General features: G+C 36.1%; 1 protein-coding gene across 3 annotated transcripts in view; it reads left to right on the forward strand.

Moving 5' to 3' along the window:
• LOC149793101 (uncharacterized) overlaps nucleotides 1–16,877 on the forward strand; it is a 93,834-nt gene that overhangs the window by 48,922 nt on the left and 28,035 nt on the right. The gene's annotated exons all lie outside the window — the stretch shown is intronic.

Genomic DNA, 16,877 nt, shown 5'->3' on the forward strand with positions numbered 1-16,877 from the left:
TGTCAATGATGTGCGCTCCATATATAATTTCATCACAATAGTGTAAATCTACATCTGCAATCGCATTGTTACACAAGCTGTGCACTGTTGGCAGTTTTTCCGTGATATACATTTGTAAATAAGTTACAAAACCTAGGTACCCAGGGTCATGTTTGTCGCATTCAGTGAGTGTTTTTGAGCGGATTACAAAGTTCAGGCTTGGAGATTGATGATGTCTGTCCGTCACTTTGGTGTAGCATTTCAGGTTAATGTTTGCGTTTAAGTAATTTTTGTCAGACACTGTTGCACGTACAGTCACATAAAGCGGTGTTTAGATGAATAACGTTGAATAGTACACCTCAGAGTTAAAAGATTAAACAAAGTGACCATTATTTGACGCTCAAATAATTTTGGTCAAATATTGAACTTTTACTCAGGCAATGCTGTCAGCTGAGTGAGATAAATTGGTGTTTACGTCACTTATGAGAAATATTACGACCATCAGTGAAAACAAGCTCACGATGACCCGTATTTTATGGTTTAGCTATTTCTTCTTACCGTTGTGTTCAGTTTCGTGTAACCAGTTTAGAAGTCAACAGTTAGACGTGTTGTTTGTATTTATGTCATTTTGTCAGACATTAATTGTCCTAAGTCAAGTAAGATGGCATTCGTTTGTCTTACGTAAAGTTGTACATAGTGCAGTGAAAATGATTCACTGATCTCCCTTATACGTGCTGGTGATTTGCGTAAACCATTGTAATTAGTTCATTTTTTGCAGGCATTATTTTTCCTATCGAGTCATATAACTTGATATTTTATTACGTCATCTACAGATATAAATACAAGAAAAATAAAATAAATTTACATTATTCTTTGATTGCAATACAACCACGTAGCCCGTGTCAATTTTCTTTGTTGAACCGTATGCTGCCATATGACACCTTTTATATGGTATTGGATGTATTCCGCTAACCATACGTTTCCCTCTTGTGACCCGATGATACCATTATCTTAGGTTACGTGTTTAGACTCGAATACACAATAATAAAAGAAAGAGTGAAAACAAAAGGCTTTGAAAATTTAACAAATAATTTATTTCCCTGGAAAAATACTGTAAAAATGAAAACATAAGAACTTGCGATTTTAATAATCAAATAAAAATTAATGCAAGAATAATCCACAATTAAATTTTTGAAGTCCTAATAATCAAATGTTCTAATGAATGCAAGTTCGATTCCCGACGAAGAATCCAAGATAGAAGGCGATGACGTATATTGTATCCTTTGTGGTATTGGAATGTCTACAGTTCTGTGTTATTCACAAACAATAATCTGGTGTTTGAATTAATGAAATCATTTTGTCCAAGAATTATGTATGAGCACACAGATATTTCCAGGAAAAAAAGAAGTCATCCTTTTGAATCCAAATAATTCGAATAAACATTAAAATAACTCCAAACTGATACAACTAAAGAACACCTTGACATTAAGTGTTTTAAGCCCAGACTGAGATATCTCATTAAACAATGATTATACAAGAACTCAAAACGCAAAATTAATTCCCGGATGAAGGTCAACTTTCCAGAACCTTCGAGAAGAATTTATGTATAAAAGCACGTAGTCGCAGTATGACCATGACAAAACCAATCATTTTACTCTAAGAAATAAATTAAAAATAAAAAATTGTTTACTTCTCTCACTGATTTCTGATTAAGGTCGGGAATTAGGTCAGCTTTAGGTAGTTAGAAATGAACGGTTAATGTCAAACTATTTTCTAGAAAAGTTTTGAGTTCCTAGTAAACAAAACTATATTATTTTGACATATAATAAAATTAAAGATAAAAAGATTTTAAAACTTACAAACAATTAAATTAAATCAAATATAAATTAAATCAAATATACATAACAGTTCTACATGCGTATTTGTAAGCATATCATGTGGTATATGGGAAATATAACGTTTGAACTTAATTCTTATTAGATTACTGAAACTGATGTCATTTACAAGTCTTTTTGCGTCCATATAACAATATTTGCCACAGGTAATGTATGTTGACTCATACATGATACTTGTCACATGTAATGTATGTTGAGTCATGATATTTATATTAAATCATAAATCATGAATGATTGAAACATGCGAGACCTTACACTATGAAAAGCCACTTATTGTTACAAGGACGTCAGAAGTATGCAAGGGGCTAAATATATAAAACGATTAAAGGTACAGTTTTACGGGCGAGTGACTAGCAGGTGATATATACACGCAGGTAGTAATCATGACGGCAGTTGAATGATTTTACAGTACTCGAAAATGGTGGGCGCAAACATCAGAGTAAAGAACAGCAGTGATGAAGAATGCTCAGAAAGATTAGTTATTCCAAATTTTCCATTAGCATTGCTAATTTATTAATTTAGGTTTTTACTTTTATTTTTACTTTTAAACCCTCTTCCTGCTTGCATTTACATTTAAACCTTCATCCTCTTTGTATTTACATATAAACCCTCTTCCTCCTTGCATTTACATTTAAACCTTCATCCTCTTTGTATTTACATTTAAACCCTCTTCCTCCTTGCATGTACATTTAAACCTTCATCCTCTTTGTATTTACATTTAAACCCTCTTCCTCCTTGCATTTACATTTAAACCTTCATCCTCTTTGTATTTACATTTAAACCCTCGTCCTGCTTGCATTTACATTTAAACCTTCATCCTCTTTGTATTTACATTTAAACCCTCTTCCTCCTTGCATTTACATTTAAACCTTCATCCTCTTTGTATTTACATTTAAACCCTCTTCCTCCTTGCATTTACATTTAAACCTTCATCCTCTTTGTATTTACATTTAAACCCTCTTCCTCCTTGCATTTACATTTAAACCTTCATCCTCTTTGTATTTACATTTAAACCCTCTTCCTCCTTGCATTTACATTTAAACCTTCATCCTCTTTGTATTTACATTTAAACCCTCTTCCTCCTTGCATTTACATTTAAACCTTCATCCTCTTTGTATTTACATTTAAACCCTCTTCCTCCTTGCATTTACATTTAAACCTTCATCCTCTTTGTATTTACATTTAAACCCTCTTCCTCCTTGCATTCACATTTAAACCTTCATCCTCTTTGTATTTACATTTAAACCCTCTTCCTCCTTGCATTTACATTTAAACCTTCATCCTCTTTGTATTTACATTTAAACCCTCTTCCTCCTTGCATTCACATTTAAACCTTCATCCTCTTTGTATTTACATTTAAACCCTCTTCCTGCTTGAACTTATATTTAAACCCTCCTCCTTCTTGTGCAATCAAAATTATACTTAACAATAAATAGTCTTTTCACTGGCAATTCTAGAGACAATTGTTACTCTGTGTGTGTGTGTGTGTGTGTGTGTGTGTGTGTGTGTGTGTGTGTGTGTGTGTGTGTACGAGAGACTAATCCTTACAGTGTGTCCCAGCGCCACTGTATGACTTTCCACAAACTGTGATTTCTGAAACGAAACTGCGTTATTGTTATGGCTTGTTACTCCTTTGCATTGCAAATGCAATACATCTCTCAAGTAAACATGAATTCGATTTTCTACATCACCATGGAAACCGAGATTATACAGGTTAAGCTTACCAAGAACTTCAGTAGAGCATGCAACAAATATGTAGCAATCGAATATAACAAGTAGCATATTTTACTTTTTAAACATAATTGCTACACTTTTTACAATTCGTACAGTACTAGCTTGTCAGTCATTCTATGAGTTCTATTTTGGTGAAACATTGAATTAGAACAGTGTTTTAGTTATATCATTTTTAAAAAGTTTGATGAAACTGAATGTTTTCTTGCCACACACACACACACACACACACACGTCAATCGTCTGTAAAACTTCATTCCTTAAGTCACAGCTTAGGCAACAGTATGCGTTTGGCGTCCATATCTAATTATTTGGTTTATTATAGTGCAACACCTTCGTAGCGTTCAATTATTTATGACTCAGCATGCACCTTTGGTAAATATCATTTATGACTCAACGTACATTACCTGTGGTACATATCAGCATATAGACATATCAAACTGATTAATTAACGCAACCATTATTTATGCATGATATTAATTTGAAGTAATCTAATATGGCATAAATTAAGAAGTTAAATCCCACATACCACAATACATTCTTACGTGTTCGTAGGAACAACGCTTTTACCAAAATATCAGACGCATCCATGTGGTCAGTGCAAGACATCCAGTATCACCTAAATCTGGCACATGACAACGTACCATTGAACAAAAGAAAAATGGCATTGGCAGTGTGGTCGTATTACGAGCCATGATAAATGTAATTAATTTTTATTCACGTGGTATCAATCTTTGTAGAGTTCCTATTTCCTTGAACCATGGCTGATATAGCTAAATTACAAGTTATTTTATTTGCACCATGACAGACATAGCTAAATTTGCAAACCTATATCCTTGGAACCATATAATGCATAGCTAAATTATAAAGTTATTTCCTTAAACCATGGACTGGCATAGCTAAAATTGCAAACTTGTGTGATTTGTGAAGTCCAAGTGTCCTGAGAATATGCCATAAACAGGAAGCCTAGTCAAGGGTGACTAGTCTTAGTGCAAAGGTAAGCACGAATCAGGCAACCATAAAATATAGTCTGTGACCCTGTTTTCACTAAGTCTGTAGTGCACTTCATGACGAAATAAAATAACAGTTTATGTGACTGGATATAATGCATACGAAAAGTGAACTAAACGTAAAAGGTTAATTTAAATCACTAGACCGTATAAAGGTAGGTCACCGTGTACGATTTTTCCTGTACTATGTACGACTTCAGTTGTCACAAATGTTTGTCATCTTAATTGACTCAAGGACTATTGATGACTGACAGAATGACATAAGTGAAAACAACACGTCTAACCTGGAGAAACTGAACACAACTGTAAGTAGAAATAGCTGAATCGTAAATTACATGTCACTGTGAGGTTGTTTTCATTGACGGTCGTAATGCTTCTCATAAGTACCGTAAAAACTAATTTATCTAACTCCATTGACAACAGTGTCTGAGAAACTTAGCTTAATGCAAGGGTTGGCCAAAATTATGCCACCTTGAAATATGGGTCACAGTGTCCTAACTTTAACTCTAGGGTGTAATATTGAACATTTTACCTCTAAGTACCACCTTACGTGACTCTACATGTCTGAGAAATGACCTAAACGCAAACCCTATCCTGAAACGCTGACGATAAACTGACGGACAGACATCACCGATCCGCATGCCTGAACTTCTTTGTAATCAACTCATAGTGTACCCATTGAATGAGACACATGATTTCGGGCTCACACACATTTGTTAACAAGTTACAAATGTATATCACGGATAAAACTGACAACAGTGCACAGCTGTGCAACAATGCGTTTGCCGATGTAGATTTCCACAATAGTGTTGAAATTATATATGGAGCGCATATTATGGACTTTTATCTGACGGGTGTGGCAGATCTGATTCCATGATGTTAGCTCTTATTTGCAATTTTTACCATTAATATCTTTGGTCGACATTTAAGTGTGCCTTATGGTACAGTTTAGGACGCGCTATAATACCGTCAGCATGCCTTATAATATCGCCCTATAGTACCGTCACCATCCCCTGCAGTACCGTCACCATGCCCTGCAGTACCGTCAACATGCCCTACAGTACCGTCTGCAAGGCAGCAAAAGCATACTAATACTATTCCCTAAAACAGAGCAAGGACATTTACTATTTCCTATCCCTGAAATATACAACACAATGTCTTTAAATTGAAAGCAAACCAAAAATGATAAAGAGGTTGCCCAAAGGGGCAGTGGTTACGAAAAAGGGTAAAGTGATTGCCAAAAATAGTGAAGTGGTTACCAAAAATAGTATAGTGGTTACCAAAAATAGCAAAATGTTTACCAAATAAGGTAAAGTGGTTACCAAAATAATAAAGTTGTTACCAAAAAGGATAAGTGGTTATCTTCTATTTTGAAGGAGTAGCATTCTAAACCCACACGAATCAATATTGTATTACAGAACCCTAATTCATATTATCAAACCTGTTCGTATAATCAAATCCCTTCAATAGTATTCAAAGTAAAAAGACTACACTAAGAAGACAGTCGGAATACATGTACACGTACGTATATGTTCTTCACATAGTTATTCAATTCTAACATGAGTAATTAGCATGGTTCATTATATTTTTAAATGAAATTTTTAATATTTCACGAAGCATTCATTTTAGATTGCTAATGTACATATTTTGGGAAACTGATACCCTTGTAAAGTAGAATCTGTTTTAAAAATAACAGTTAATGTAAAATAGCTCCGTTGAGATCCCGAACTTGGATGGACTAAGAGAGAAAAACAATACACAGAAACAAACAAAAAAAATCGAATATACTAATACAGGGACTTCGAAGCAACGGTTATAATAATTAATACAACAATGATTACTTGCATGCCATTCATGCAGATGCTGCGTATATTACAAACATTGGTTAGGGTTTGAGTAATGAGTATCACCCAAGCCGTGTGATTTCAGGACTCGAGCAAGTTCTTTAATTTGGAAATTATTCTTGTCAGACGGAGTAGCGTGGCGCACACAATTCATATGAGCATTTTCTTAGCAGGACTACAAAGATAAATTTGATGCTGAGTTTTGTTATTGTATTAAAGTATGTTTGTGTTGGTTGTCAGCCATTTGGTCGTGTGTTTTGTGTGGTTGTCAGCCAGTTGGTCGTGTGTTTTGTGTGGTTGTCAGCCAGTTGGTCGTGTGTTTTGTGTGGTTAGTTGTGTTTGGAAAATATTTGCAAGTGTTAGAGATGAAGTAAAATTAAGAGAACTAATCTCATTGTTAGGACTCTTTGGTCTTAAACCAAGTAGCAGAAAGGAGCGAAAGCCAACAAAGTTTGTAAAATTCAACAAATAATGTATTCCCCGGAATACAAAAGCGAAACTTTTTAAAGAACTTGCAATATTGTGAATTAAATCCTAATTGTCGTAAGTCCAAATGTATAAAGTTACAATTAAATATACATAATATGTTCAATGCATAGTTTACGAGTTTTCTTAGCAAGATTCTATTTTTACTATATCTTCTTTGTTTATTTCTTTCTTTCCCGACCGGATGCGGGAGGTCGAGGGTTCGATCCCCGGCCGAGTCTTACCAAAGACTTACAAAAATGGTACTAACAGCTGCCTCGCTTGGCGCTCAGCTTTAAGAGGTTAGTGGTCGGCCTGGTGTCAGGATAATGTGACTGGGTGGGACATCATGCTACATGTCTGCGGCATGATGCCCTAGTGCTAGACATCACTATAAACTGCCACACTGCAGACATCGTAGCGATATGACTGACAAATTGTTAAACCTACGTTAAAAATCCAAAACACACACTCTTTCTTTCCCTGGAGTACAGATGAGACTGAGATTGGATTTGTCTACATACCTATCTACCTGCTTAGTCACATGCATACATACATTTTGCGTTAGGTGTAATGGCATCTGTATCTTGTTATTAACTATGTTATGCCATAGACACGGGAGCTATGTGCCTTTCTCAAGGACACCGGGGGCCCCGTGTGGCCGAGTGGTCTAAAGCGCTCACCGTTACGGATCACTGCCATCTCACCTCTGTCTGCGTGGGTTCGAGTCTCGGGCTCGTGCCTTATTTTACATAGTGGTTAGAAATGAGTCCAGAGCTGTTGGACACCTCATTCATTTGGATTTCCACTTGCGTTCGTACCGTTGTATCCAATTCATGATATCTTTGGATACGTACCGTTGTATCCTTCTAATATGTCAAGCAGATCGACCGTGTTTTGTAGAACTTGAAATTGTAACGGCTTAATAAACCTGACTTGTGCACGATGGTTGCCATAGAGACGTTACTATTTTTATTTGCTCTGGATAAACAAAGCACAAACTAATATCAGATGCAGTTCACAAACTGGTCGATGCGTAAATTAAATAATTTAAATTAAAATGGACCAGACGTAATTTATCTAATTTGATGAAATAACAGTGATATAATATAATGCTCTCTCTCTCTCTCTCTCTCTCTCTCTCATATTTTTCGACTGATGATTTATCTCTGATTCATCACAAATCTGCTTAACGGAAGACACTTCAACCGTTCATTTTGTATATTCTTCGTGGATATGTTACTTTAAGACCTGTTGTCGTTCAAAGTTGCTCCACCAGTTGAGTAACTTAATAGTTATTCCAAGCCTTCAAGTTACATTATGCCAGTTTGATCTGATCCCAGTATGGGTCATGCCGATCTTTTACGCATCTGATTAGATCTGTTTCTACAATCCTAGGAATCCTCCTACTAGACCTTCATCACCCACCCTTTCTCTCTGTCTTTCTCCATTTCGTTTATTTTGTAAACTAGACTTTCACCACCCCTACAACCTTGTACCTTGAAAACACTTTCATTATTTGGTCGTAGGCACGCCAAGAGCAAACACACACACACACACACGTTAAGGAGAGCAGATTTCTAATGATTAAATATGCGTTTAATATGCTAGTCTCTTGGGCGTGTCATTAAATGCAGGTAACTAAATTAGAAGTGTATGACGTCTCTTTCATAGCAGGGCTATTAAAATCACATACCCGATTACACTACATTATAGGAAATCGGTCAAACAGCGTATCGCGGTCTAAAACTATATTAACCCCATGTACAAGAACGTACACGCAAAATACAGCTACCATTTTAATGAGACAGCCTTCGTATAACCACTTGCCAAAACTGTTTCGTGTACCCAAAAAAAATATAAACATCTTTTCTATGAGACCTGCATTTACCTTCCTTTCTTCACATACCCCCCAATTAATGAGAAATAATTAAGGATTGAGATCGCTGGTAAAGAGGTAGTTCGACCACATGCAAATAGGACGTTTACACCCAACTCCCGTGTGCTTTTTTTTACGATTTTGCTAATGGTCTGCACAACTTTATCGTAATAAATTTACAATGGAAAATTCAGGACCAAACTGCGATACACATATTTCAGGAATTAGGATATGTCCCTTTAAAGGCGTGACTGGTGAGATGATAATTGGTGGGGATTGGAATAATTTTTGCTGGGCATGGCACCGATATGAAGAAATCCCAGTCAAGATTTCACTTAATTTCTTTTGCGAGGCTCTACCGAGATAATGACAGTTATAGCAGCTGCGAGACTGAGGTTTCATTTTCATGCTGCCACCCCCAACATTGGTGATTTGTTTTTCGTCCATTTCTTATTGTCCATTTTATGGATGGCATAGGAAATAATAACTTAAACTTTAAATAAAAAAAATGGGTGTTTTTAGCTTTTGACATGCAGTTGAGATAATGTTATGAAATCAACCTATTCTAACTCTAAAGCTGCGAATTTTCAGTGGTCAGTTACATTTAGCACAACGTTAAAAATGCACGTGCTTCGAACATGCATGGTTCAGCAAGGACGCCACCGACATTCAATTCCATGTATAGAACAAGACCAGAAATGTAATTGCGTCTAACGTGCATGATTTGGTAGGAAAGCCGCCCACAAATAGAAAGTGGTATAACCAGTTGAACAAGAAACCGGCGAGGGTGTGTGGGTGGGTGTAAAAAAAATTCTTGGATCATAGGTGTAATATTCATAACTGTATATCCAATCAGATGTATGACGATTAATACTCGATTTCCAATATGAGGTATGTTGATTATGATTCGATCTCCTAGATATGACTATTAAGACTCGATTTCCTATATGAAATGTGACGATTAAGACTCGATTTCCTGTATGAAGTATGACGATTAAGACTAGATTTCCCATATGAAGTATGACGATTAAGATTCGATTTCCTATATGAGGTATGACGATTAAGACTCAGTTTCCTGTATGAGGTATGATGATTCTAATTCAAGTTCCAGTAAGGTATATGACATTCAGAACTCGATTACCAATTTGAGGTATGACGCTAATGAATCGATTTCCAATAAGGTCTGATAGTTAGAACTCGATTTCCAGTTATAGTTATGATGATAAGACTCGATTTCCAGTTCGATGTGCGATGATTTAGACTTAAGTTTCCAATCGCGGATGTATGATAAAACTGTGTTTCCAATACCAGGTATGAATGTTACATATTCAATTTCCAATCCGAGGTATAACGATTAAGACAATCCTACGATTAAGACAATCCTGCCTGTGGGAATGTGGATGGGATGGACATATAGAAAGGATTGGACATGTGCTGGTTATTGCAAAACAGTTTTGCTTTGAACTATTAAATTCGATACGACCATCCTACATGCTGTACACTAGTTTGTTTCCCTGTGATCTTGGAGAAAATTCCCTTGTAAATCACGAATCTCATTTATGCAGCTTGTGCTGTCAATAAGGGTTTGATTGTCATTCATATCAGGATAAAGACCGAACGAAACCTACCACACACTTAGAATGATGATCTTTGATCATAAGTTTGTATTTTTTAAGAGCTTAATATTGCTTAAGGATCCATCTCATCAATTTCCCTCAGTTATTTTCAAATCTCTGTTTCACTCGCTCTGTCTCTCCCTGTTCTGGATCTGTATTTCTGTCTCTTTATCCCTGTCTCTTTCTGCATGTCTGTATCTCCCGTTAATATAAGGAAATTACTTTAAAAAAAGCTGCTGTCAAGGTGGAAGAACCAAACGATTTAGGCTCAATTTTGTGAGTAAAATTTCCGCTTCATATGTACAATAATTCATTACAGTCGATGATCATTACTTTTTTTTACTAGGTATTGAGTTAACTTGCAGCGATCTTTCAAAAGTTATTAAACACACACACATATACACAAATACACACACACACCCACGCGCGCACACACAAACACACTAATTTTACGGGATGGGTATGGTAGCATTTATACATACCAATCATATTTTTATGCTGGCTATTTAAATGCAGGAAATTTCGAATCCAGATTCAATTTTTTAATCTGCCTGGTATTTAATAGATGCAAAATAATTTGACGTTTTTAAAAATTTATAGTATGAGCGTCATATGTACTTCTTTGTGTCAACACACATGTGTAGTTCGTTGTGTCAACACACATGTGTAGTTCTTTAGTGTCAACACACATGTATAGTTCTTTGTGTCAACACACATGTGTACTTCTTTGTGTCAACACATATATGTAGTTCTTTAGTGTCATCACACATATGTAGTTCAAATTTGTAATAAAAGGGCATTATCTGCAACAAATGTGGGATCATCGGGAAGGCTAAATGTCAAATTGGACAGATACGCAAGTATCAAAGGTAGCCGCTAAAATCGGAACCGACAGGTGATCAAAGATCAATCATTACTCTAAGTGAAAGACCTTACTTGAAAGCCCTCTGTAATATTGACAAATGCCATCACTCAAAAAAGAAAGAGAAATTGTTCTAGGTGGAGAGACACATTTTATCTTATATATATATATTCAACAAACTGACAATGAACAGTGCAAAACTAGTATCTAACTAGCCTTAGCGCTTTTGACTCTTATTGAGTCATTTTCAAAGGCAAGTATAAAACATACACAAGACAAACATATAAAACACAAAAACCGTTGTGTTTGCAAAACGTTGCATGGCTGTTTCTACAGGAATTAATCCTTTAAATGTATTATGTTTCAACTTGTTTATTTCAACTTGTTGCGGATGCTGGAAAATATTTTTATTGACCTAGAAATCGATGAGCCATAACTACATCTGTTGTTTTATGTAAATGTATGTAAGCGCAAATTATATGACAGATATTTTATTGTTATAGTAGTAATTATAGGCTGTTAAGCAAATTTAGAGGATTATTTAAAAGAAAATGTGCAAAAGATAATTTTATTTGTGCATGGCTGTCGTTTTCTAGTCTTCTTGGCTTAAACCGCTTGGTTTCAATGTTCTAAGGCGGCGTATCCAGTAAGAATCCTTTTCTTTTCCTGGTTTCGGAACTCCAGTTGGGGTTGTGAGCAATTGCAATAAGTGTAATGTCACAAAGTGTGGCCAGGGAAGGAGAAGTGTTCTGCGACCGGACTTATGTACAGCTTCTTTGTCATCCAATCAGATCTATGAAGGTTGATCGTTTTATGTAGCTTTTCAGTTTCTCTGACATAATGAAGGCTACAAATCTTACATGTGATGAGATAAATTACATTCTCTGTTTTGCACGTTTTGTTTGGACCATGTATATTTAGTTTTTCTCTAGTCACTGGTCTCTGTCATATGTTGACAGTTTTTGCACATTTTATTGTTGAAATGACAAAGAATATATCGTGCATGCATGCATACATACATAAATACATACATTATTGTACCTGTCCTTTTTAACTTTCACCTTTAAATAGGGTTCATTTGATGCACATATTACAATGTCGCAGTTTCTATTGTACACGTGGATTCGATAAAAAATTCGTGTCCTGCCAACATGTTGATAACACGGCTATAAATTGTTCATAAATTGCCTACCTCCGTAACAACTGTCAGCAACATATGTTGTACGGTCTGGTCCATATTGCAACATTCTGATATGAGGAAATGAAGATACTTTTCTTTTGTACACGGACAATTAATGTCTCTTTTTGTACACGTACAATTGATGCCCTTTTTGTACACTACTAATCGACTCCTCCTTTTTGTACACGTACAATTGACACCCTTCTCTTGTTTTGTGTACTAACAATTTATACCTCTTTTTTGTACACGGACAATTGAAACCTCGTTTTTGTAGACGGACGATTGATGTTTCTTTCTTGTACACAGACAATTGATGCCCTCTTCTGTAGACGAACAATTGAGTCCTCTTTTTTTGTACACGGACAATTGATGCCTCTTTTTGTACACAGACAGTTGATGCCCTGTTTTGTACACCAACAATTGATTCCTCCTTTTTGTAGACGGACGATTGACGTCTTTTTCTGTACACGGACAATTGTTGGATCTTTCTTGTATACAGACAAATGATGCCCATTTTTGTACACGTACAATTGATTCCACTTTTCTGAACACATACAATAATTATCTAATAAGGAAGATGTTTTTGAAAATAAGGCCTTCCCTTTATCCCATTTTATCAAGTGAAATTTTATACAAGAAATTGAAAGTCCGTTTCTGTCTCCTCCGCAAACCGCTCAGAAATTGTCGGCGCTTTACGTAAATAATAATTTAAATTATATTAAATCATTGTCCAGCTATTACTGAATTTGTATTTATGGTGGTAAGATGTCAGTACATATATTAAGGTTGCTCGAGTTATTTCCCTTTAAATGCATGCCTGTGGTTTTACGGTGAAATTGTCTTTATCGTTTTTGTTATTTTATTTTTTTACACTCAACATAGATTGAGAAATGTAATTCCAAGGAACAACACGCGTAACCTTGGAAACTGCTCCCATTTCTCTTGAATGGAAAAGAATGAAAAGCATCTGAAGTAATTATATTGAACTACATATCTCGCTCCATAAGTTTGCCTCATATTAATTGTTAAACCTCAAACAGGTCAATTTGGGTCCTCGTGTTAGATGGACAAACCTTGTCGATCGATATTTAAATGAATGAAACTTTTGTGCCAAAACAGCACAGTTCTAAATTGTAGAAATAAACAATGACAGTGCCTTGAAAACTGACAAAACGAAAAAAACAACACAAAGTGTGAAGGACCATAATATTGGAGTTTTGAAGCATACAAATCAAGGTTTCCTGAAAACATTCTCAGTATGTAACGGTTGGACACGGTTTGTTTATTGTATTGTTGACACCATCTCTTGTAAAAGTTTTCATCTTGAACTAAACCAGTTATTTTTCAGCCATTAGGTCAGAATATGAATTGGTTGTAAGGTTCAGTTAAATGACTTTGTATTGTTCAGGTAAATGACTTTGTATTGTTCAGGTAAATGACTTTTATTGCAAGGTTCTGGTAAATGACTGTTGTGAGGTTCAGAATATGACTTTGTTTTAAGGTTCAGGTAAATGACTTTGTATTATTGAGGTAAATGACTTTGTATTCAGGTAAATGACTTTGTTGCAAGGTTTATGTAAATGACTTTTTTTGCAAGGTTCTGGTAAATGACTTTTATTGCAAGGTTTAGGTAAATGACTTTTATCGCAAGGTTCTGGTAAATGACTTTTATTGCAAGGTTTAGGTAAATGACTGTTGTGAGGTTCAGAATATGACTTTGTTGTAAGGTTCGGGCAAATTGCTTTTGTTGTAAGGTTTAGGTAAATTGCTTTACAAGGTTCAGGTAAACAACTCTGTTGCAAGATTCAGTTAAATGAATCTTGTAAGGTTAAGATAAATGATTTTGATCAAGCACTCAGGCAAATAACTTTGTAAAGTTCAGGTAAAGACTTTGTTGTTGTATTCATGTAAATAAATTTGTTTTAAGGTTCAGGTAAATGAATTTGCAAAAGTCAGTTAAATGACTTTGTAAGGTTCAGGTAAATGACTGATCAATAATCATTCAAGTAAATGAATTTGTTTTAGGGCTAATGAAAATGACATATTTTGTCGAAGAAGCATTTTAAAAGGTTTTACCCAAGCTTTGATTAACTTGTAAATTTTGGTTTTAGTTAGGATTAAACAGATCTGCTGGAAAGAAAGTGACATCTTTGTTTTGTAGTTTTTCGTATCAGCTTTTTCCCCCTCGTTTTCTTTACTTTGGTTTTTGTAATATTCCTTAATGTCTCAGCCATTACCTTTATTCAGTGTCGACACATCAGACCATCTTGTCAACAGTTTCCTCGACAATACAGTTTGTCATCGATCTCATTTTCACATATAGTATCATGCCAGTATGCTATTTGTTTTCTAAAAAAAGGAAATTTGTTGTAAGGAACAGTCAAATCAGGCTGGTAAAACCGATAAGGCGATGTTCAAACCAACAAACTTGTTAACGTTAAATCTAACAGTTGAATGTTTTTCTTTATAAATCTTTCAATGCGCTACCGCTCAGGTGGCCTAAGTGGTTAGAGTGTCCGCATCGGATGCGGGAAGTCGCGAGTTCGAACCCCGGCTGAGACATACCAAAGACTTATAAAAATGGTACTAACAGCTGCCTAGCTAGGCGCTCATTCTTAGTTGGTTAGTGTTAGGACTGGTCAGCCTGGTGTCAGGGTAATGTGACTGGGTGGGATATCATGTCTGCGGTATGTAGCTTCAGTGCTGGGCATCACTAAACTCTGACACACTGCAGACATCGTAGCGGTATGACTAAAAGATTGTTTAAGCTACGTTAACACATCCAAATCACACACACACACACACACACAAACACACACACACTCACACTCACTCACTCACTCACTCACTGGGCTCAACAACCGATAATGTCTTTTAGACCCAGACATTTTCTAACAGGCAAGTAGAGACAAAACTGCTGAAGACGTAACTGCCGTCGCTTGATCATCATGGCTTATGTTTCCATTTGGACTATTACAATGTGTATTCTGGCTGCATGACTTCAAAATATGAGTACCGCAGACACTATACTGAATCGGAATATTCTAGACCTTTTCAATGAAGAAGAGAAAGAAGCCTCGGATATGATTCCTCGTCGTTGAGGACTATATTCTGAACTACTTTCGTTCATATATGACTAATAGCAGCGGAAGTAGACAAAGTCACAATCGGACTATGTTCATCTTTTATTGTCGTAACATATGTGGTGCACTTGACCAGAGGCAAATCACCAATCGCATGAACATGATGTGTATTCCTACAACCACTACGAGGTTGCCTCATGACACGACGGAAATGGCTGAGTTAAGCTTCGATCGACACTGTGCATAGAAGTTAATTCTGACTGAATGGAGTATACAGCTTGCATTGTTGTAATTATCAATGGGCAAAACATATTTAATCAAATGTCAATTGAATAAACAACTTATTTCAATTCAGTATACAGCTTCACCACAAACTGACCAAGTCCACAACTTCACAGTAATTTCACATTCATGTTTGAATGAATCTCAAACCTATTTTTGGTAAAGTTGAGGTTACTCATCCGTGACATTGTTGACTACTATGGCCTGGATACATGACGTCTATGGCCTGGGTACATGATCATGGCCTGAATTCATGATCATTACGCCTGGATACATGACTATTATGGCCTGGATACATGACAAACATAACCTGAATACATTACCACTATGGCCTGGATACATGACTTCTATGGCCTGGATAAATGATCATTACTGCCTGGATACATGACCACCATAACCTGAATACATTACCAATATGGCCTGGATACATGACCCTTATTGCGTTAAGTTGCTATCTTTCACATTTATAAGCGTGTTTGAACTGAAATCTTTAAAATGTTTTGGACTTCGTCATTGTTTTAAAGTTTCATTAATGAACAAGAAAATAATTGCGTATTCTAACGGCAGTTTATTAAATAGTTTTACCTATTAACAGTGCAGTCTAGGTACATCTTATCATTTTATAGTCTGTTGTTTCTGCTGTGTTCAGTTGAAGTCATACGGTCCAAATACGTGCTGTGATGGCCACGATAGATCCATGCACCTTAACTTTGTTCTTGTGGGCCTGGCGCCATTTTTCAGCATGCGGAATGCTATATATGGCGGCCAGTATAACTGTTGGTATAAGAATCCTGGAGAATCCCGTATGTACCACTGATCTACGGGAAGCTTTCTCACATAGTCACATTAGTCGAACTTGAGATCTGAACCACGCGGACAAGGTACGATGGCAGTGATCGGTAAAGGCCACCGCTTTAGGACAACTCTGCCACACGCTGCTTTTCTTAACCCTGTTATCTCCCGACGAACTATTTGCTGCATGACCAGATAGGATCACACAACCGAAACGTTGCAAGAATTCCATGATCGGAAAATGCAATCCGGCTTTTAC

This window comes from Sinohyriopsis cumingii, chromosome 8 (genome assembly GCF_028554795.1).
Source record: "Sinohyriopsis cumingii isolate HCF-2022 chromosome 8, ASM2855479v2, whole genome shotgun sequence".
In the NCBI taxonomy this organism is placed as follows: domain Eukaryota; kingdom Metazoa; phylum Mollusca; class Bivalvia; order Unionida; family Unionidae; genus Sinohyriopsis; species Sinohyriopsis cumingii.